Source organism: Scyliorhinus canicula, chromosome 13 (genome assembly GCF_902713615.1).
Source record: "Scyliorhinus canicula chromosome 13, sScyCan1.1, whole genome shotgun sequence".
Lineage (NCBI taxonomy): Eukaryota > Metazoa > Chordata > Chondrichthyes > Carcharhiniformes > Scyliorhinidae > Scyliorhinus > Scyliorhinus canicula.
In genome coordinates, this window is record NC_052158.1 from 82,258,353 (window position 1) to 82,281,279 (window position 22,927).

At 45.7% G+C, this 22,927-nt stretch overlaps 1 protein-coding gene across 3 annotated transcripts in view; it reads right to left on the bottom strand.

The window, feature by feature from the left end:
• Positions 1-8,905, bottom strand: part of ngef (neuronal guanine nucleotide exchange factor) — a 122,083-nt gene extending 113,178 nt beyond the window's left edge. For all 3 annotated transcript variants that reach the window (XM_038816469.1, XM_038816470.1, XM_038816468.1), the window contains exon 1: positions 8,765-8,905. The gene's annotated coding sequence lies outside the window, so the exon portion shown is untranslated. The remainder of the gene's footprint in view (positions 1-8,764) is intronic.
• Positions 8,906-22,927: the final 14,022 nt, after the last annotated feature.

Here is a 22,927-nt window from a genome sequence, read left to right on the forward strand (position 1 = left end):
AGTCCTAATGTGAGTGAATGGTGCCACCAAGAGGCAACATCTAGGTAAGGAAGAGGAGTGGGACCAAGGATCGATCACTGGGGTACTCAAGAGCTAATGGTGCAGGAGTGTAAAGAGGAAAGTTATTCTGAGTGTAATTAATAAGAAAATAATTGGTTCCCGCCGACTGTTAAGGGGGAGGGGGGGCAGAGGGGGAGGGAGGGGGGTTCCTATTGGGTGGGGGGCTTTATATGTTGGCTGTGTTATTTCTTTGTAAAATGTAAAATGTTGACAATTGGAATAAAAATACTTTTCAGGGGAAAAAAATGAAAATCAGGTGGGTTCTACAATGGATGGACAATCATTCTATTTATTTTTCAACCAAATAGTGAAGAGCCTGCAACTAGACCTTCCACCCACCTGTGCCTAATCCCAAACCACTGTTCATTTTCTCAGCCTTTTAGCATCTCTTTTTCAAGCAAATTGACATGTTATTTTATTTAACCAACATGTTATACTTATATAGAACCATTAATGTAATAAAGCATCTTGATGTGCTTCACAGGAGCATTATAAAATAAAATATCACACCGAGCCAAATAAGGAGAGTTTAGGTCAGATGTCCAAAAGCTCGGTCAAAGTATTTTAAGAATTGTTTAAAGGGTGAATTAGAGAGGCAGAGAGATGTAGTCAGGGTATCTAGAGTGACATAAATCCTTTAGCTGCATGGCAGTGCAGATTATTGGCCATATTCTAGGTTCATTGGTGTCTGAAAGTGAATTTAGTCAATAAAAATCTATTTTTCTGAATGGACTCTTTGGATGGCGCCTCAGCCTAGTTGCTAGTACAGTTACAGCACCTGTGTTGTGGCAGACAACTCTTGAAACTAAGAATAGAACTGACAAGTTAAGAGAGATGCAGTCTTTCAGACAAGATGTCAAACTGAGGTGCCATCTGCCCTGTCAAATGGACTCAAAAGACCCATTTGAGAACACGGTGGGGGGGGGGGGGGGGGTTATCATCTGTGTCTTGGCCAATATTTATCCCTCAATCGACATTGTTATCACATCACTTTATGTGGGCTGCAGTGTTTCTTACATTACAACAATGAGTGTACGTCAAAGGTGTAAAACACATTTGGACATCCTGTAGTTATGAAAGGTGCGTATTAGCTTAACCTGAGTAAGAGGGAAATCTTCCATGTGAATCCGCAGTGAGGAGGAGTAGATGGCAGTTCAAACTGGCCCAGACCAAATTCCGCTACCTGGGGATCCAAATAGCCCATGACTGGACACGGATCCGCAAGTGGAACCTGACGAGTCTGGTGGTGGAAGCTAAAAAGGACCTGCAGAGGTGGGGCTCACTCCCACTCTCCCTTTCAGGTAGAGTGCAAACGGTGAAGATGAATGTGCTGCCCAGGTTCTTCTTTCTGCTCAGATGCCTCCCAATCCACACCCCCAAAGCCTTTATCAAGTTGATAAGTTAATAATGGCATTTGTGTGAGGGTGGGGGAAGAGCCAAAGAATTAGGAAGAAGGTCCGGCAAAAGAGGAGGAATGTGGGAGGCCTGGCCCTCTCAAACCTCCAGTTCTACCACTGGGCGGCCACCACAGAAAGTGTACGGGATGGGTCAAGGAACCAGGAGCTGAGTGGGTGAGGATGGAGGAAAGTTCCTGCGCAAGGACATCCCTCCGAGTGCTAGCCACAACTGCACTCCCATCCCCCTACGACCAGATACTCTAAACGCCCAGTGGTAGTAGCCATGTTCCAAATGTGGAATCAAATGAGGCAGCACATCGGACTAACCGAAATGTCCACCATGGTCCTCATCTGCAATAATCACAGGTTCACTCCCGCAATAATGGACGCCTCCTTCAGGAGTTGGGGTCAGTTCGAGAGGGCATTGACTGTAAGGGACATTACACGGACAGTAAAGTAGCTACCCTGGGGGAATTCACAGAGAGGTTTCCGCTCCCAAGAGGGAATGACCTGAGGTACATACGGTCAAAATATCCTCCGCAAGGAATCAACAACGTACCTTAGATACCAGGACACTCACTATCAGAAAGGCTACTGAACCTGGGCGACCTAGGGAAGAGGAACTGTGCAGACATATATGGACAACTGTTAGAAGTACACTTAGCCCTGGACCTCTGGAGGAACAACTAGGCAGTGAGATAGGGGGAGGACTCTGGAGCAAAGCACTGTACAGGGCAAGCTTCACCTCCTCATGTGCATGGCTGAGCCTAACGCAATTAAAGGTGGTGCTTAGGACATAACTAACGAGAACACAAATGAGTGGATTCTCTCCGGAGATGGAGGACAAATGCGAACGGTGCCAGGGAGGTCTGGACAACCACATCCACAAGTTCTAGGTGTGCTCCAGACTTGTCGTGTACTGGACCTCCTTCTTTGAGGCCCTGTCCAGAGTTGTGGGAGTGAGGGTGGAGCTGTGTCCACTAGTGGTGGTCTTTGGGGTATCAGAGCAGCCAGAGCTCTTCATGGGAGTGGTGGGTGGGTGGGAGGAGGGGGGGGGGGGGGACTGACGCCCTAGCTTTTGTCTCCTTGATCTCCCGCTGGAGACACCTGCTACCCTCTCAATCGTCGGCGCCCTCCAAGGCTGCAGACTGGCTGTCCGACCTGATGGAATTTCTCAGGCTGAAGAAGATAAAGTTCGTCACCTGTGGGTTAGAAGAAGGCTTTCACGTGATGTGGAAGCCGTTCACCAACTTGTTTCAAGACCTGTTCGTGGTCAGCAACTGGTAAAGTAGAGAGGAGAATGGGGGATGGTAGGGGGAACACGGAGCAAGTCATGGGACAAAGAAGAGAAAGAAAGTGGGGGGAGGGAGAGCACGGCGGGGGTGGTTACGAATGTATCCAAGAGAAATACGGGAGACAGGAAGAAGGGAGGGAAACTATAAGAAACCGGTTTGCTGGCAAATTAATGATTGAACCACATTGTCCATAAACCACTGTAAGTACGTGTTTTGCACAAGTCTGGCAATGTAAAGTCTGCAAGAGAAATATTTTTGTTCGGGGGGGCTATTGTTACAGTTGTTGGTTGGAACTTCTTTTGCTGATATATGTGTTGGGTTTGTTTATTCCTTTGAATTTGTGATATAACATGTTAAGAACTCAATAAACATATTATTTTAAAAATGGAAGATGTTATATAAATGCAAGCCTTTCTTTCCTTCAATGAGCTGGGCCACTAGATAATGCAAAAGCATTTTTCTTACACTGTACTAACTCTCTACCCATTCTGTATTAGATTTACCTTTCTGCTCTCCTCCCAGTTTCCTGCTCTCTGGCTGCCACCCCAGACTTGACTCTCTGTTAAGACTAGCCTTTAGCTTCCCTTTTGTATCCTCCAATAGCCTCACTGAGTCATTGTGGTGATATGATTTGCATAGCTGTCTGCCATTGGTGCAGAACACCGGCTTACCATTGGCCCTGGTCGGCCATGTGCCTCCCGACCGATTGGTTGAGACCAGTCATGTGACTGCTCTCCGATTGGTTGCGAGGCTGAGTTAACCACGCCTCCTTACCGAAGTATAAATAGTCGAAGCGCCCGGCGGTCGTCCATTTTATTGTAGACAACTGCAGGGCTAAGTTCTAGCTTATTAAAGCCTAACTTTTGTAAAGCAACTCGTCTCTCGTGCAATTGATGGCTCATCAGTCATTTAGTGCTGACTCATTATAAGCAGCAAACACATTTGTCCAATCCTATTCTCCCATCAGCCTTTCCTTCCAACACACCTGGGACTAACCTTATCAGTCTTCTTCTTGTCTTCACCGTTCTCACTGCTAACCCTGTGGATCCATGTCAGAAGATCACCACCCCTCATACCATCTCCCCGCAGAATGTCCATTCACTTGTAAACAAGGCTCTTGCCATCCAAGAACTTAATGTGGAAGATTGCATCAACATCATGGCCTTAACTGAAAAGTTGGCTGATGGGGTGATGACATCTTGTCACTTAAGGAAGCCTCCACTCCTGTTATATTACACCAATATTCACTGCATCATACCTACTCTTCTGGTACTTTCTCCTCCTTTGACCTTCTAACCTTGTTCCATTCATCTCACCTCCTTTATCAAAATCATTGTTCTCTACAGCCCACTAGTACAATAACAATGTTTGGACTACTTTCCTCCCTCAGCCTCTCATTCTTGGTGATTCCATCCTCCATCTCAATTCATCATGGTCGCTCTCCGAAGTAAATTCCCCAGCCCATATTCATGGCCACCCTTTTGACATTACCCTCTCATGTGGCCTTGCTGGTCCCATCATGTCAAATGAGGTCATCTCTAATCACTTCCTTGTATCATTCACTATCCACATCTCCTTTTACAACCTAACCCTGCCTCATTTTCTACCAGTTTCTGAAAGCAACTAGCCACCAGTTCACTTACAACCGCACTTTCAATTTTCTAGTCTCTGGCCCTCGGTGGGGCTTATGGGTGGCAAGGGCAGATGGGCTTGGGGGCTAGGGCTGCTCCTGGAATGAGTTCACACGATCCAGGGGTTGGCATGGTGGTGCCGCGCACAGTTGCCCCCATCGCCTCCACCCCTTCCCTCCCCCCTCCACCCCTTTCCCATGGCAGCCCACCCTTGCGCAGGGTGCCTCCCCCCCTCTATGTTAGATCTACCAAAATGCATTACCTCACTTTTGTCCGGATGAAGCTCCATTTGCCAATTCTCTGCCCAAGTCTTCGACCTATCTATGTCCTGCTGTATCCTCTGACAATCCTCAACACTATCTGCCATTTCAGCAACCTTGATGTCATCCGCAAACTTACGAATCAGACCAGTTACATTTTCTTCCAAATTGTTTATGTATACTATAAACAACAGAGGCCCCAATACCGATCCGTGTGGAACACCAAGTCACAACTTTCCATTCAGATAAACAGCCTTCTACTGCTACCCTCTGTGACCAAGCCAGTTCTGTATCCATCTTGCCACCTCACCTCTGATTCTGTGCGACTTCACCTTTTGTACCAGTCTGCCATGAGGCATCTTGTCAAAGGTTTTACTGAAGTCCATGTAAACAACATCCACCGCCCTCCTCTCATCAATCATCTTTGTCACCTCCTCAAAAAACTCGATCAAGTTAGTGAGAGGGCAGCATGGTGGCGCAGTGGGTTAACACTGCAGCCTCATGGCGCTGAAGTCCGGGCTCTGGGTCACTGTCCATGTGGAGTTTGCACATTCTTCCCGTGTTCGCGTGAGTTTTGCCGCAACAACTCAAAAATGTGCAAGCTAGGTGGATTGGCCACGCTAAATTGCCCCATAATTGGAAAAAATGAATTGCGTACTCTAAATTTTAAAAAAAAGTTAGTGAGGCAGACCTCCCCTTCACAAACCATGCTGTTTATCGCTAATGAGTCCATTTGTTTCCAAATGAGTATAAATCCTGTCCCTGAGAATTCTCTTCAATAATTTACCTACTACCGATGTGAGACTAACTGGCCTACAGTTTCCTAGATTATCCCTGCTACCTTTCTTAAACAGCGGTACCACAGTAGCTATTCTCTGGGCTCTCACCTGTAGCCAATGAGGATACAAAGATGTCAGTCAAGTCCCCAGCAATTTCCTCCCTTGCTTCACTCAGTATTCTGGGGTAAATCCCATCAGGCCCAAGAGACTTATTTACCTTAATGTCTTTTAAAACACCCAATACCTGTTCCTTTTTGATGTCAACATGACCCAGACAATCCATATACCCTACCCAAGAATCATCTTCCACAAAGTCCTTTACTTTGGTGAACATTAATGCAAAGTATTCATTTAGTACCTTGCCCATTTCCTTTGGCTCAATATATAGATTCCCCCCATTGTCCTTAAGTGGTCCAATCCTTTCTCTGAACACCCTCTTCCTTTTACATATGAATAAAAAGCTTTGAGATTTACCTTAATCCTACTTGCCAAGGACTTTTCATGACCCCTCCGCGTCCTCCTAATTTCCCGCTTAAGTACTTTCCTACTTTCTTTATACCTCCCAAGGGTTTTGACTGTCCCCACCCTTCTTGACCGTACAAAATCCTCCTTTTTCATTTTGACAAAGTTCACAATGTCCCTCATTTTCCAAAGCTCCCTAAACTTTCCATACTTATCCTTCGTTCTCTCAGAAACGTGACTTTCCTGAATCCTAATCAACTGTCGCTTGAAAGACTTCCACATGACCGAGGTTGATTTACCCTCCAACAGCCGCAGCCAATCCAAACTCTTCAATTCCTGTCTAATGATATCATAATTTGCCTTTCCAGTTTAGCAACTTAACACGAGGGTTACCTTTATCCCAATCCAAAAATACCCTAAAACTTCTGGTATTGTGATCACTATTCCCAAAATGTTCCCCTACTGAAACCTCAACCACCTGCCCAGGATCATTCCCCAATACCAGGTCCAGTACTGCCCCTTCCCTTGTTGGACTATCTGCATATTGCATCAAGAAGCCTTTCTGGATACGCCTTACAAACTCTGCCCCATCCAAGCCCCTAGCACTAAGTGTGTCCCAGTCAATATAGGGAAAATTTAAATTCCCTACCACAACAACCTTGTTACTTTTGCATCTATCCAAAATCTCTCTACCTATCTGTTCCTCTATCTCTCACTGGCAGTTGGGGGCCTGTAATAAACCCCCAACATTGTGATTGCCTCTTTCCTATTCCTAGGCTCTACCCAGATTGCCTCATTGTATGAGCCCTCCAAGGTGTCCTCCTGCAGTACAGCTATAATATTTTCCTTTACCAGTAATGTTACTCCTCCACCTTTTACATCTCCCATTATCTATCCTGAAGCATCTATATCCTCCAATGTTCAGCTGCCAATCCTGTCCTTCCTTTAACCACATTCCCGTGGTTCACTGTATTTCCATTTTGGCACTGTATTTTCTTTGCCCCCTCCTCGACCCATCTTCTATTGTCATGCCACCTTCGCTTCATCACTTTCAAGCACTTTGCCCTCAATTCCCTATCCCAACTCTTCAGTACGCCTTGCCCTTCCTGCTCTCTTGCCCGGGTCGTTTGCACTCCCTCTTAATTATGGCTGCAGCTTCCCCCTCTGCCTCACTTGGATCCGCCAATGGGCTCAGAGGCTTAAGCCACTTATGAGCAGCAACCCTGTTTTGTTGACCCCCAAGATGAACTTCCGATCTCATGTTTGTGCCATCACTAAGGTTGCATTGCGGGTCTCAGCTCATTTGCTGCTGAAAGCGTCATCCATGCTTTTTTACTTCTAAACTTTTTTTTTTAAGGGGCAATTTAGCAAGTTCAATCCACCTACCTTGCACATCTTTGGGTTGTGGGGGTGAAACCCACGCAAACATGGGGAGAATGTGCAAACTCCACACGGACAGTGACCCAGAGCGGGGATCAAACCTGGGACCTTGGTGCCGTGAAGCAACAGGGCTAACCTTTTACCCCTAAACTTGATGAATTTGGGGCGACACACGGCACAGTGGTTAGCACTGGGACTACGGCGCTGAGGACCCGGGTTCGAATCCCGGCATTGGATCACTGTCCATGTGGAGTTTGCACATTCTCCCCATGTCTGCGTGGGTTTCACCCCCACAACCCAAAGATATGCAGAGTAGGTGGATTGGCCACGCTAAATTGCCCCTTAATTGGAAAACAAAAATAATTGGGGACTCTAAATGTATTTAAAAATAAAACTTGACTAATTCATTGCTGGCTGGCCTCACACATTCTACCATCTATCAGCTAGAGTTTGTCCAAACTCTGCTACCCATGCCTTAACTTGCACCACTTCTAGTTCAGCTCCCACCGCTGTGCTGACTGACCTACACCAGCACTCAGTCAAGCATCATCTTAATTTTAAAATTGTCATCCGTGTTTTGTTCATCACCGCGCCTTCAGTTGCCAAGACCCTAAGCTCTGGAATACTCTCCCAAACCTATCTTGCTTTCCTCCTTTAGACATATCTTAAAAACATACTTCTTTGACCAAGCCTTTGGGACCTAATTCCTCCCACTGTGACTTTTGATTTAAAATGCTCATGTTGAAGCACTTTGGGATGTTTAATTACATTAAAATTGTATATACATAATTTGCTACAGGAAATTCTTCCTCCATCAACACTGAGGAGCAGACATGTTCCACCACATTGGAAGTGAAAAAGATTGCACCCTGAATGTGTGACACAATTAAGACAACACAGGAAAGAATTCCTCGCACAAAATGCAATTGAAAACAGAATGAGGAATATTTTAACTGAAGCAAAAAAAAACTCTCATGAAAGGAGAGTGGAAATCTGAAACTTTCTCCCCAAAAAGCTCTATCAATTAAAAGTGAGTCTGATAGGCGTGGATATTAAGAGTTGCCAAAACAAGATGTGGTTAAAATACAGATCAACCATGATCAAACTGAATGATTTAAGAAGTTCAAGGCTTTGAATGGTTTACATCCATTCATATGTTTCTCTGCAGTAAATAAGAGTGAGCAACAGTAATATATTCTCTACCTATCATGCATTCAAGTGCTGCTTATTCGCCATTTCACTGACATGCTTTTAGTTTTGAGCTCTACTAAAGCAAATAGAATATTTGAAATGTGGTTATAGTCCCATCCCTAAGTCAGTTGCCATGCAGACCCTGTTTCATGACAGGTCAAATTTAAATTCAGAACAAAAGTTTTTTAAAATACTTCATCAGTCTTAACATTGTGTAAAGCAGATTATCCTTCAAAATTGATTCCAAACAACATTTTGAGTATGCACTTTGACCTTTTAAAATATTAAATCATTGAGAAAGTTACTTACATTTCTTTAAATGTTGGTTGCTCTCAACAAGTCACTCTTTCCACTCGGAAGATATTCACACAAACAGCCATTTTAGTTCAGCTTGAGTAGTGACTGTAATGGAGGTATTTCCAGGTAAACTTTTGCTGTTTTGGCATTTCCGGGGTTCAGCAATTGCTCTGCACACTTATGTCACTCCTCTGAATACTAAAGTCCAGAATGCTTTGTTTGCTTTGTACTGTTACCGCATTAACCGGTTGATTACTTAAATTCAATAACAACTCAAAGGCAACAATGATCTAACTTACACACTATGCAGCAGGTGGAAGAAAAGAATTACGCAAAGCACAAAGCAGCATAAATCTGAGCATTACAGGAATAATTTGTTAGTTTTCAAGAATTTAAATCTGTGGCATCTTCCTATGTAATCTGCATGTTGAGCCCTGTTCCATTTTAGGTGGTGGTACTGCCAATATCTACAAAAATAGCTGTCTCCATGACTACAGAGTGTGTACATGCCAGCTGGGATGTTCGACCTTTAAAGGAATTTAGATACCCACAATGCAGCATGCTATTGTTCTATTTGCTGGTCCACATGTCAACATTGTGATATGAAAATAACCAGTTTCATTATTCACTCTTTCTTATCAAAAACTGTTATGGAGGGCTTAATGCCAAAAGTTGCATACTAGTAACTACACCAGTTTTCTGTAAGTCTACGTCCAGAGTTTTAAGCACTATTTCAATCATGGAAAGGTGGGTCACCTGCTTAACTCAATCTTCCACACTTATACATGCTTCAAAATAGCCCTGAACAAACCATTGGCAAACATGAACGTTTGATTTCAGGGGCTTTTTTTTAGACAAAAACCCCTACTTTCAGTTTTATTTTTTCCTGCCTTTCATGTTTTCCCGCCTTGTTAACAGATAGCTGAGATGTCATAATATCCCAAGACTTTGCACCGATTGTAAAGTTCTTGTTCTGCTATTAGTTATATGGCTTGTGTGATTATGTTTGACTTCAGATCACACTAACAAATACAACACTTCCATTTTGTCACTGATCAATATACCAAGGTCCATGCTTGCAATTATCTGTAAAATCACATTAAAGATTTATTGTGAAAATATTTTAATGGGCCACAACCAAAATGGCTGCTAAAGTGTGACCTCACACAACATTTGGCTGCTTTCCTCATAGAATTTACTAAAACTCATGTGGTGAAGTGCAACTGCACTTGAATTTATGCGTACACGAGGAATATCTTCAGGTTTGGGGGCTGGAGGACCACAACCCTCCTCCTCCAAACTAAGAGCAATAAACACCAGCGTTCTCACCTAAGTAGTCTAGCTATGTCTCCTGATGGAAAGTCACTGACAGGTAAGTTAGTGGTAATGGCAGAGTTAAAAAATAAAATCACCTTCAAGCTTCATAAATTCAAAGCTATGCATAACAGCACCACAGACTTGTAAACTGTGAAGAAAAAGATATTTTAAAAACACATAAATCTGAGGAACAAAAACATGGAAAACATTCAGTCTGCTTTCAATATTAAGGATAGAAAATGTAAAAGATTATTCTAATGGACTATTTTTGAACAAAGCAATGATGAGTTGGAGAAATGGAAATACAAAATGAAGCTCGAAACAGAAGGGAACAATGCGGCAGGTGCAACCACATTCATCTGAACATGTCGATCTATTGCTATAAATCTAGAACAGCTGGCACCACGAATAATGGAAGCAACATAGATTAAACTGAGAGTGGTAAGCTCAAGTCATTTTAATAAGATTCCAAGCATATCAAATCAAAGAGAAAATACTGTATGAGATCAAAATGGCAAATGGAAGAAATAATAAAAATATAATTTGGTCAGGAAATGCCTCGCAATTCCATTATCACTCCCCCACCATTTTCGTTTTCCTTCAGATACAAGTGCTTAGGTTTTGCTTTTTTCAATTCAAAAGGCATTCCATGAGGCAGTAGAAACTGAAAGGTAGGAAATATCTACCTTTTGTTAGGTGTAAATGATGCATACCCTCCATTGAGAATGTCATAGACAGTGAAGTGGGTGGATTTGTGAAAATTTTGCTTCTCTTCCTATTCTTGTATCCATTGTCAGTGAACAATATCATGAAACCTCTGCATATCTCCCGAGGATAACATTTATGTTCAATGAGTGTGACTTTAATCTAATTTCCTCCTCTAAATGTGCACAGGCTCCTCAGCATCCATTAATACCAGCATTCTTCAAAGCACATCCTCACTATTCCTCCGACACACTTGACTCAATTGGTAACTCGTACATTTGAAGCAAAATGTGGTGGATACAAGCTGAAATACAGACTTGAACACATAATCCACTCTTGACATGAGCACAGGGAGCACTGTGTTCCTGAAGTGGTCAAGACACCTACTATTTGGGCAACTAGAAGTTGTGGGCCTTGATATGTGTGCAATTTGGTAGTTATGATTGCCTACAAAATAATGACAACACTTGAAAATATATTGGAGCACAAGCTTTCTGCAGCAGTACCTATTGTTAGTTAGAAATGTTCTTTTGCACGTTTAGTAGTCGAGGGGTCGGGAAAGGAGTCACAAATGTTTTTATTCCCAAAAAGAATGTATTCACTCGTAACAGTCCCAGTTCCAGTTGGGCCTTGTGGTGAATGTAATATATGTGATATGATAATTCACACTGTCTTTGTAAGCGCAGTAGCATAATCCAACCACTAGGGGGAGTAGCTCTGGGAGTACTCAGGAACTTGTACTGGGCTCCACCCTTGGCTCTGCCCATGACTCCTCCCCCTAATGCTGCTGTATAAATACCCTTGTCCAGAGTCAGCCTGAGTTCACTAAGAGTTCATCAACGGGTAACAGGCTGACTCTGAAGTAAGTCGATTAAAGCCTAGATTCATTTCGGAAACACGTGTCTGGTGAATTGATGGTTCCATCAGGCCTACTCTGCATCTCAGCTCATACCTGGGCCGGCTTTTAAGATACTGAGTAACTAGCCCATTGATGGGGGTAGTTCGTACTCCACGAGGCTCATGGAAAGATTAATCACATCATCTCCATGGGTCTCATGGGGCTATAACATCGCTCCTCTTAGAAATCGGTGAGTCCTTCCGAAGAATGTAAAGCAGGAGGACGTCTGCTCCTCTTCACCCGCAGTTGCACTTCCAGTGATTGTGGGGTTGGGTCGGGGGGCCAATATCATGTTGGGGACCATCTAGGGGGTACCACTGCTGACTGCTCCCTGGCCCAGGTATGAGCTGAGATGCAGAGTAGTGTCAACAGGAACTGGGACTGTTGCAAGCAAATATTTTCCTTTTGGAAATAACATTTTTGACTCCTTTCCCGACTCCTCGACCACTAAACGTGCAAAGAAACGTTTCTAACTAACAATAGGTACTGCTGCAGAAAGCTTGTGGTCCGATAGTCCTGGGTCTCCATCTCAGAGTCGGAATTTACCATCTCTTGCATATCGGTATTGGGACCACCAGGGAGCAAACCCCTCAGGCCCCCATGTGGTCGGGACGACATGGTTGGAAGAGGGTTCCTCTGGTGGGACGTAGCCCAACATTGACCCCCTGCTCCGAAGGTAGTCAAGGTGCTTCGCACCATCCATTCGCGTGTCTTCAACTGGTATTGAAACTGGTCTGGTCTACCTTACCACTGTCCCCGGAGATTCAGATGTATACAGCGACCTCTGGTTTGAAACTCTTGGTCCGCGCTCGCCTGCCTTGGCTTCGCCTCAGCCGGTCCTGACCATGTTGTACTTTCCTGCCAACAGGTAATGCGAGGTTGAGGCAGGTCCTGCCCCTCCAGCCCATCAACAGTTCTAACGGTGCTACTCCGGACGTGGCATGTGACGTAGTCCGATAGCTAAACAAAAGTCTTGCTAGTCATGTCTCCATGGACCCTGTGGTCTGCTTCCTTATCCCTCATTTGAAGGTCTGCACCACTCGCTCGGCCAACCCATTTGAGGAAGAGTGGTACGGAGCTGTGGGGATGTGACGCACCCTGTTTGACTTCACAAAGTTTTCGAACACATTGCTGGTGAAGGCAATGCCACTGTCTGTCACCAGCACCTCCGGGATGCCGTGGATGTTGAGGGGAGAACCGTAGCCTTCGACGTGGCGAACAAAATCCGATGGACTTCCAGCCAATTGGAATAGCTGACTACCACTAGTAAAAACATTGACTCTTGGTAAGGTCCAGCGAAATCGGCTTTTAGGCGCACCCAGGATTAGCCTGGCGATTCCCATGGATGCAGCGGGGTGGCTGGCGGGAGCTTCTGCTGTTCCTGGCATGTGGTGCACTGTTGGGCCAGCCGTTTGATCGCACCATGCAGGCCTGGCCCACCACACATTGCTGCAGGCCAGCATCTCCATTTTTGACCGTTGTGCAAATCCTGAAGGATGGTGTGTCTGCGCTGGTTCAGGGCCATGGCACGAGCTCGCCATTGTTGTACACCGTCGTCCATGCTGAGCTTCTGCATTTTGGCTTCAAAGGCCCATAGTTCCTCTAACAGCTTCCATAGGTGGCCCCGTGTAAAACAATCTGGCGTACCTTCACCAATACACAGTCCTTTTGCGCCCAGTCACATATCTAGACAGCGGTAGCTAGCAAGGTGTCCATAAAGTTAAGTGTTGGCTCCCGGTGGGGACGGGGGTAGGGGCTGGGGGGGGGGGGGGGGGGGGGGGGGGGTGTCGGCATCAAGAATCTGCTCAACGTGTCCACGTTCGCACTTTGTGTGCTTGGGCGATGCTCAAAGGTGTACTCATATGCTGCTAACAACAGGGCCCTCCGCTGTGTACGGGCAGACGCTATTGGTGAGATTGCCTTATCCTCTTTAAAAAGTCCTAGCAATTTCTTGTGGTCTGTCACAATGGTGAATCGACACCCATACATGTACTGATTAAATTTCTTCCTTGCGAATCTGATGGCCAGCCCTTCTTTTATTATCGCCATAATTGTGCTTCCAGCGGCTAAAGTCCTTGACACGAATGCTATCGCCCTTTCCCTTCCATCAGCCAGGTGGTGGGATAATACAGCTCCGGTTCCATAAGGCAAGGCATTGCATCACCAAAAGAGGCTTGGAGGGGCCATAATGTGTCAATAATCTGGACAGCGTTAGCTGCTGCTTTACCCTGGAAAACGTTTCCTCCTGAGACACTCTACACGCCCAGTGCTTCAGCAGCAGTGGGGTGAGTATGGCCGTTAGGCCAGGAATAAATTTCCCCTAATAGTTTGCAAGACCTAAGAACTACCATAAGTCTGTCGCATTTTCCGGAGACTTGTTTAATTGCCCGCTCCTTCTCCGTCCCGGTCCACATGATACCCCAAGTATGTAACTCCCTCGGCATGGAAAACGCACTTTCCCCACCTGAGGCGGACACCTGTCTCAGAAAATCGGTGTAGGTCTTCCTCTAGGTTGCTGAGGTGCTCCCTTTCCATGGCTCTGGCGACCTGGACTTTATCCAAGTAGACCGCCAAACATGGTCGCCCTCTCAGGATATTCTCCATAACGCCCTGAAAAATTACTCCAAACGCTTCCTTGTGCATTCGTAGAAGCCCCTGTGGGTATTAATGGTTAAATAATGTCTGGAATCAACATCCAGCTCCAGCTGGGGATGGGCGTGGCTCATGTAAAGCATGGAAAGGGAATGACCGTCAGTCAACTTCGCTTATAGATAATCTGGGTACCTGTCCAGATGGGAGACCTTGTTGACGGTCAACTTATAACTCCTGCACAGGTGTACGGTTTTGTCAGGTTGTAGTACTGGGACTATCGTCACTGCCAATCAGCAATCCATGCCGGCAAGATGGTACTGAGGCCATCCAGACAGCTGAGTTCATCTTTTACCTTCGCCAGCAGTGCATAAGGGACTTGGGGGGGGGGGAGGGGGGTGGGTGCCCAGAAGCCCTTAGGCTTGGCCTCAGGTTCACATATATCTTCGTAAGAAGTCTTACAACACCCGGTTAAAGTCCAACAGGTTTGATTCAAACACGAGCTTTCGGAGCGCAGCTCAGTGGAATGGCGAGGTATGTTCCAGAAACATTTATATAGACAAAGTCAGAGATGCTGGACAATGTTTGGAATGCAGGCATTTGCAGGTAATCAAATCATTACAGATCCAGGGAGAGGGATAATCACAGGTTAAAGAGGTGTAAATTGTCTCAAGCCCGAACAGTTGGTAGGATTTTGTAAGTCCAGGCCTGATGGTGGGGGGTGGATGTAATGCGACATGAATCCAAGATCCCTGTTGAGGCCGCACTCATGCGTGCGGAACTTAGCTATAAGTTTTTGCTCGGCAATTCTGCGTTGTCGCGTGTCCTGAAGACCGCCTTGGAGAAGGCTTACCCGGAGATCAGAGGCTGAATGCCCTTGACTGCTGAAGTGTTCCCCGACTGGGAAGGAACATTCCTGCCTGGTGATTGTCGCACGATGCCCGTTCATTCGTTGTTGCACTGTCTGCATGGTCTTGCCAATGTACCACACTTCGGGACATCCTTTCCTGCAGCGTAAGAGGTAGACTACATTGGTTGAGTCGCACGAGTATGTGCCGCGTACCTGGTGGGTGGTGTTACCACGTGTAATGGTGGTATCCGAGTCGATGATCTGGCATGTCTTGCAGAGATTGCCCTGTCAGGGTTGTGTGGTGTCGTGGTCGCTGTTCTGAAGGCTGGGTAATTTGCTGCAAACAATGGTTTGTTTGAGGTTGCGCGGTTGTTTGAAGGCCAGTAGTGGGGGTGTGGGGATGACTTTGGCAAGATGTTCATCTTCATTGATGATGTGTTGAAGGCTGCGAAGAAGATGTCGTAGTTTCTCCGCCCCAGGAAAGTACTGGACGACGAAGGGTACTCTGTCAGTGGTGTCCCGTGTTTGTCTTCTGAGGAGGTCGGTGTGGTTTTTTGCTGTGGCGCGTTGGAACTGTCGATCGATGAGTCGAGCACCATATCCCGTTCGTACGAGAGCATCTTTCAGCACCTGTAGGTGTCTGTTACGCTCCTCCTTGTCTGAGCAGATCCTGTGTATACGGAGGGCTTGTCCGTAGGGGATGGCTTCTTTCATGTGTTTCGGGTGAAAGCTGGAGAAGTGGAGCATCGTGAGGTTGTCTGTGGGCTTGCGGTAAAGCGAAGTGCTAAGGTGACCGTCCTTGATGGAGATGAGTGTGTCCAAGAATGAAACTGAATTTGGCGAATATTCCATGGTGAGTCTGATGGTGGGATGGAATTTATTGATCTCATCGTGTAGTCGTTTCAGTGATTCATCGCTGTGGGTCCAAAGGAAAAAATTGTCATCGATGTATCTGGTGTATAACATCGGTTGCAGGTCCTGTGTGGTGAGGAAGTCTTGTTCAAACTTGTGCATGAAGATGTTGGCATATTGAGGTGCAAATTTGGTCCCCATGGCTGTTCCATGCATCTGGGTGAAGAATTTGTTGTCAAAGGTGAAGACGTTGTGATCTAGAATGAAGCGGATGAGTTGCAGAATTGCGTCTGGAGATTGGCAGTTGTCCGTGTTGAGGACTGAGGCTGTTGCAGCAATGCCGTCGTCATGGGGGATGCTGGTGTAGAGTGCCGAGACATCCATTGTGACGAGGAATGTTCCTGATTCAACTGGTCCATGGGTGCTGAGTTTCTGTAGGAAGTCTGTCGTGGCGCGACAGAAGCTGGTCAGAAGATCGATGTCAATCTCATCGATCGACAGTTCCAACGCGCCACAGCAAAAAAACGCACCGACCTTCTCAGAAGACAAACACGGGACACCACTGACAGAGTACCCTTCGTCGTCCAGTACTTTCCTAGGGCGGAGAAACTACGACATCTTCTTCACAGCCTTCAACACATCATCAATGAAGATGAACATCTTGCCAAAGTCATCCCCACACCCCCACTACTGGCCTTCAAACAACCGCGCAACCTCAAACAAACCATTGTTTGCAGCAAATTACCCAGCCTTCAGAACAGCGACCACGACACCACACAACCCTGACAGGGCAATCTCTGCAAGACATGCCAGATCATCGACTTGGATACCACCATTACACGTGGTAACACCACCCACCAGGTACGCGGCACATACTCGTGCGACTCAACCAATGTAGTCTACCTCTTACGCTGCAGGAAAGGATGTCCCGAAGCGTGGTACATTGGCGAGACCATGCAGACACTGCGACAACGAATGAATGGGCACGGTGCGACAATCACCAGGCAGGAATGTTCCCTTCCAGTCGGGGAACACTTCAGCAGTCAAGGGCATTCAGCCTCTGATCTCCGGGTAAGCCTTCTCCAAGGCGGTCTTCAGGACACGCGACAACGCAGAATTGCCGAGCAAAAACTTATAGCTAAGTTCCGCACGCATGAGTGCGGCCTCAACAGGGATCTTGGATTCATGTCGCATTACATCCATCCCCACCATCAGGCCTGGACTTGCAAAATCCTACCAACTGTTCGGGCTTGAGACAATTTACACCTCTTTAACCTGTGATTATCCCTCTCCCTGGATCTGTAATGATTTGATTACCTGCAAATGCCTGCATTCCAAGCATTGTCCGGCATCGCTGACTTTGTCTATATAAATGTTTCTGGAACATACCTCGCCATTCACCTGAGGAAGGAGCTGCGCTCCGAAAGCTCGTGTTTGAATCAAACCTGTTGGACTTTAACCTGGTGTTGTAAGACTTCTTACTGTGCTCACCCCAGTCCAACGCCAGCATCTCCACATCACATATATCTTGGTCGCGACATCCTTAATTTTGCCCAGACCTGCCTGGAGGACTTCTGGGTACTTCCTCAAGACTTTGTAATGTCCTCCTGTGCCCTTCAGCCGGACGCATTGTAACCATTCATAGCCCAGCAGACTTGGTCTGGGACCTCTCATTATTATTAAAGGCAGCCTGACGGATTGTTGCCCAGAAGTAACTAGGGTCATCGTCATGTCCTCTCTGGCTAGGGGTTCCTCCATATAGGTCGCTAGCCTTGACTTGGTGTCCTGCAAACCCAACTGTTGAACTCCAGACCTGATTTTCTCGAAGATCACCTCACCTGAGGCATTCAGCACTTTTGTCCGTGTTTGAACCAAAGTTGTACTGAGCCAGGAACTGAGTTACCACTGGCAGAACCCAAACTGAGCATTCAGGAGCATGTTATTGCTGAAGAAGCGCTGCTTGATAGTGCTGTTGATAACCACTTCCATCACTTAACTGATAATCGAGAGTAGATTGATGGAGTGGTAATTGGCGGATTGGATTTGTCCTGTTTCTTCTGTATCGGACATACCTGGGCAATTTTCCACAGTGCTGGGTAGAAGTCAGTGTTGTAGCTGTACTAGAACAGCTTGGTTAGGATGGCAGCCAGTTCTGGAGCACAAGCCTTAAGTACTATTGTTGGAATATTGCTAGGGGCCATTGCCTTTGCAGTATTCAGTGCCTTCAGCCGTGGAGTGAATCGTATTGGCTGAAGACTGATATCTGAGGTGCTGGGGACCTCGAGAGGAGACCAAGATGGATCATGCACTTGGCACTTCTGGCTGAAGATTGTTGTGAATGCTTCAGTCTTATCTTTTGCACTTATCTACTGGGCTCCCCCATCATCAAGCTCGAGTGAGTTGCTTAATTGTCCATCATTCACAGCTGGTTGAGGCAGGACTGCAGAGCTTAGATCTGATCTGTTGGTTGTGGCATTGCTTAGCTCTATTAGCAGCAAATACTGTTTGGCACGCAAGTAGTCATGTTTTGTAGCTTTACCAGGTTGACCTCATTTTTAGATATACACGGTGTTGCTCCTGGCATGCCCTCCTGCACTCTTCATTGAACCGGATTGATCCCCTAGCTTGGTGATAATAGTAGAGCTGGGGGGGGGGGGGGGGGGGGGGGGGAATGCCAGGCCACGAGGTTGCAGACTGTGATTCAGCACAATGCTGCTGCTGATGGCCCGCATTACCTCATGGATGAACTGCTGGATCTGTTCAAAGTCTACTCCATTTAGCACAGTGGTAGTGCCACACAACACGATAGAGGGTATCCTCAATGTGAAGACAGGACTTTTGTATACAAGAATTGGGTAATGTTGACTCCTATTGTCATTGTCATGAACAAATGCATCTGTGGTAGGCGGATGAGGATGAGATCGACTAGGGATGGGGTCAACTCTGTTTTTCCCTCTTGTTGGTTCCCTCACCACCTGCCACAGTCTCAGTCTAGCAGCTATGTCCTTCGGCCCAGCCAGCTTGGTCTGTAGTGATACAACCTAGTGATGCACCTTTGCCATTCTCAGTACTTCATCCAAGTGGTGTTCAACATGGAGGAGTAGTGAGGGGGATGGTGCATGGTAATCGATAGGTGGTTTCCATGTCCATGTTTGAGGACACCCAGGGCAACTCCCTCTGTATACCCATGTACTGCCACCTCTGCTGGGTCTGTCTGATGGTGTCTGGGTCGTTATCTGTAAGGTATGATTCTGAGAGTATGATTACATCAGGCGATTGCTGGACTAGACTGTGAGATGGCTCTCCTGATTTTGGCACAAGCTCCCAGATGGTAGTGAGGAGGACTATGCCCTTGTTGTTTCCAGTGTCTAGGGTGATGCCAGGTGGTCCATCCAGTTTCATTCATTTTTGTTGCACTTGTCGTGGTTGAATACAACTGAGTGGCTTGTTAGGCCATTCTAGAAGGCATTTAAGAGCATGACCAACAGGTTATCTAAATGACATTGGTGAACCAGATGGGTTTTTACAGCAATCTTTAATGATCATCATTAAGACTTTTATTTCCAGGTATTTTATCAAGCTTTTACTTCCACCATCTGCAGTGGTGGTATTTGAACCAGGGGTCCCCAGAGCATTAGACTGGTCTCCGGACTACCAGTCAAGCGGCAATTTGACTGTGCCACCACCTCCCTGCCACGCCTAATGCATTATGAGCCTTTGTAATTAACTTCAGCAGAAATGGCAATGGTTATCATGCTATTTAATGACTCCGATTCCACCGCATTATGGGGCAACGGTTTTCACAAGTTCCCCACCCTCTGCGAGTAGTTCCTCCTCATCTCATTTCTAAATCTACTGCCTCCCAACCTATATCCGTGACCTCTCGTTCTAGATTGCCCCAGAAAGGGGAACATTTGATCTTTCTTTACTTTATCAATCCCTTTTAACCTTCCATTGGTCTTTTTAATTACATGCTGTAACTGCAGACCGATGTTCGGCACTTCATGAACAAAGTCTCGCCGATCCCTCTGCCCAGACGCATTTTGAATCTGCCTTCCATTTAGATAATAATTTGCCTTTCCATTTTTTCAGTCAAATTGGATAACCTCACACTTATCTACATTAAACTCCATCTGCCAAATTTTGGCCCAGTCTCCCAGTCTATCTATATCAGTCCATAAAAACTTTATCCCCTCTTCACTGCTTGCTTTCCCACCCATTTTAGTATCATCCCCAAATGTCGCTATTTTACATTCTGTACCTGCTTGCAGATCATTTATATGGATTGTAAACAGTTGAGGTCCGAGGACTGACCCCTGTGGCACCCCGCTAGTTACAGTTCGTCAGCCAGAGAAGGACCCATTTATCCCGAACCTTTGCTTTCTTCAGTCAGCCAATCCTCAATCCAGTCTAGTACTCTACCCCTAATCCCCTGCGATCTCACCTTCTGGATCAGTCTTTTATGCGGTAACTTGTAACTTTCCTCAGGCCTGTATCATTACGTCTACTCAACACTAAAACTCTAGTCTTCTCTTGCTCAATCTGACTTTGAAATTCTAACACGGTGTGATCACTCCTTCCAAGAGGATCTTTAACGACAAGATTATTTATCAACCCTCTTCGCTACATAATACTAAATCTAACATCGCCTGCTCCCTTGTTGAATCCATAACATATTGCTCTAAGAGCAATCCCTCATATACTCTATAAAATCTCCCTCAAGGCTACCCTTGCCAATTTGTTTAATCCAGTCAATTTGCATATTAAAATCTCCCATGATTACCATTGTGCTCTTCTCACAAGCCCACATTATTTCTAGGTTTCTACTATGCCCCACTTTGGAAATATTGCTCGGGGGCCTGTAAATTATTCCTCCCAAGAGGTTTTTTTTTCCCTTTGTGTTTTATTTCCACCCAGATCGATTCAACATTTTGACAAATTGCCAATTCAATTTCTTAGTACAGCCTTGATGTCATCTTTAACCAATAAAGCAACTCCATCTCCTGTTCCATCCTGTCTATCCTTTCGGAATACTGAGTACTCTTGGACATTCAACTTCTAGTCCCGGTCCTCCCGCAACCATGATTAAGTAATCCCCACCAAATCATACCCATTTGTCTCTATTTGTGCTTTCAGCTCATTAACCTTATTCCTGACATTTAGGTACAGGGTTTTTGAATGTGTTCAACTGATTTGTCTTTCCCTTGCAGGATTTTCTTGTGCACTACGCTTTTCACATATCCCTTTTTTTCATAAATTTAGAATATCCAATTCATTTTTTCCAATTAAGGGGCAATTTAGCGTGACCAATCCACCTATCCTGCACATCTTTTGGGTTGTGGGGGTGAAACCCATGCAAACACGGGAGAATGTGCAAACTCCACACAGACAGTGACCCAGAGCTGAGATCGAACCTGGGACCTTGCCGCCGTGAGGCAACCATGCTAACCACTTGCGCCACCATGCTGCCCCGCTTTTCACATATTCTGAATGGTGGAAGGAGCGGAATTCTTAAAATACATCCAGGAGAACTTTTTAAACCATTACGTAGAAGGACCTACAAGAGAGAGGGTGGGCCTGATCTTAATTTTCAGTAACAAAGCTGGGCAAGTGGTTGGAGTATCAGTCGGGGAGCATTTTACAGACTGTACTCATAACTCCATTAGATTCAAGATTGCTGTTTGCGTGGGTTTCGCCCCCACAACCCAAAGATGTGCAAGTTAGGTGGATTGAACACGCTAAATTGCCCCTTAATTGGAAAAAATGAATTGGGTACTCTAAATTTATTTTTAAAAAAGATTCAAGATTGTTATGGAAAAGGTCAAAGATTCCCTGGGCTCAAAGCTCTAAACTGGGAGGCAGGCCAATTTTAATAAAATCAGATATGATTTGGCCAGAGTAGACTGGGAGCGGACACTTTTAGGTAAATCTGTGACAGAACAGTGAGACGTATTAAAGAAAGAAACGGAGAGCACAGGACCATATTCAAATCAAGAAAAACCATGGGACCAACAAATCCAGTGAACCCTGGATATCGTGGGACACACAGCACTTGATCAGGAAAAAAGGGAGGTTTATGGCAGATATTGAGGACTCAAAATAGCAGAAGCCCTAGAGGCGTATAGAATGTGTAAGAGGGAACTTAAAAAGTAAATTAGGTGAGCAAAAAGGAGACATGAAAGGATACTGGCAGGTAAAATAAAGGACAATCCCAAGTTATTTTACAAGTACATTAAGTGTAAAGGGATAACTAGGGAAAGAGTATGGCCCATTAAGGAACACAGTGGTAGTTTATGTGTGGAGCCGGAGGATGTTGGTAGGTTCTAAGTGAATACTTTGTGCCAGTGTTCACTCAGAGGGATAGTGTCGGTATAGAAATCAGGGAGGACTAATACAATTAAAGAGATTGACATAGAGTGGAGGTTCTGCGTGGTCTGGCAGGCTTAAAAGTAGACAAACCTCCAGGTGCCAGATGAAATGCTGGTGAGTGAGGCAAGGGAGGAAATAGCAAAGGCACTAGCAATAATTTTCAATTCCTCTCTGGCCAAGTGGGAGGGGCCAGAGGACTGGAGGATAGCGAATGTGGTACCATTATTCAAGGAGGGATAAACCAGGAAACATCCAAGTCAATCAGTCCAACCTCAGATGTGGAAGCAATTCTGAGGGACAGAATTAATCTGCATTTGGAGAGGCAGGGATGAATCAGGAACAGTCATGCATGGTTTTGTTAAGAGGTCATTTGGGCAGCATGGTAGCACAATAGTTAGCACGGTTGCGCCAGGGTCCCAGGGTCAATTCCCGGCTTGGGTCATTGTCTGTGCGGAGTGTATTTAGATTTAGAACAGTACAGCACAGAACAGGCCCTTCGGCCCTCGATGTTGTGCCGAGCAATGATCACCCCACTCAAACTCACATATCCACCCCACACCCGCAACCCAACAACTCCCCCTTAACCTTACTCTTT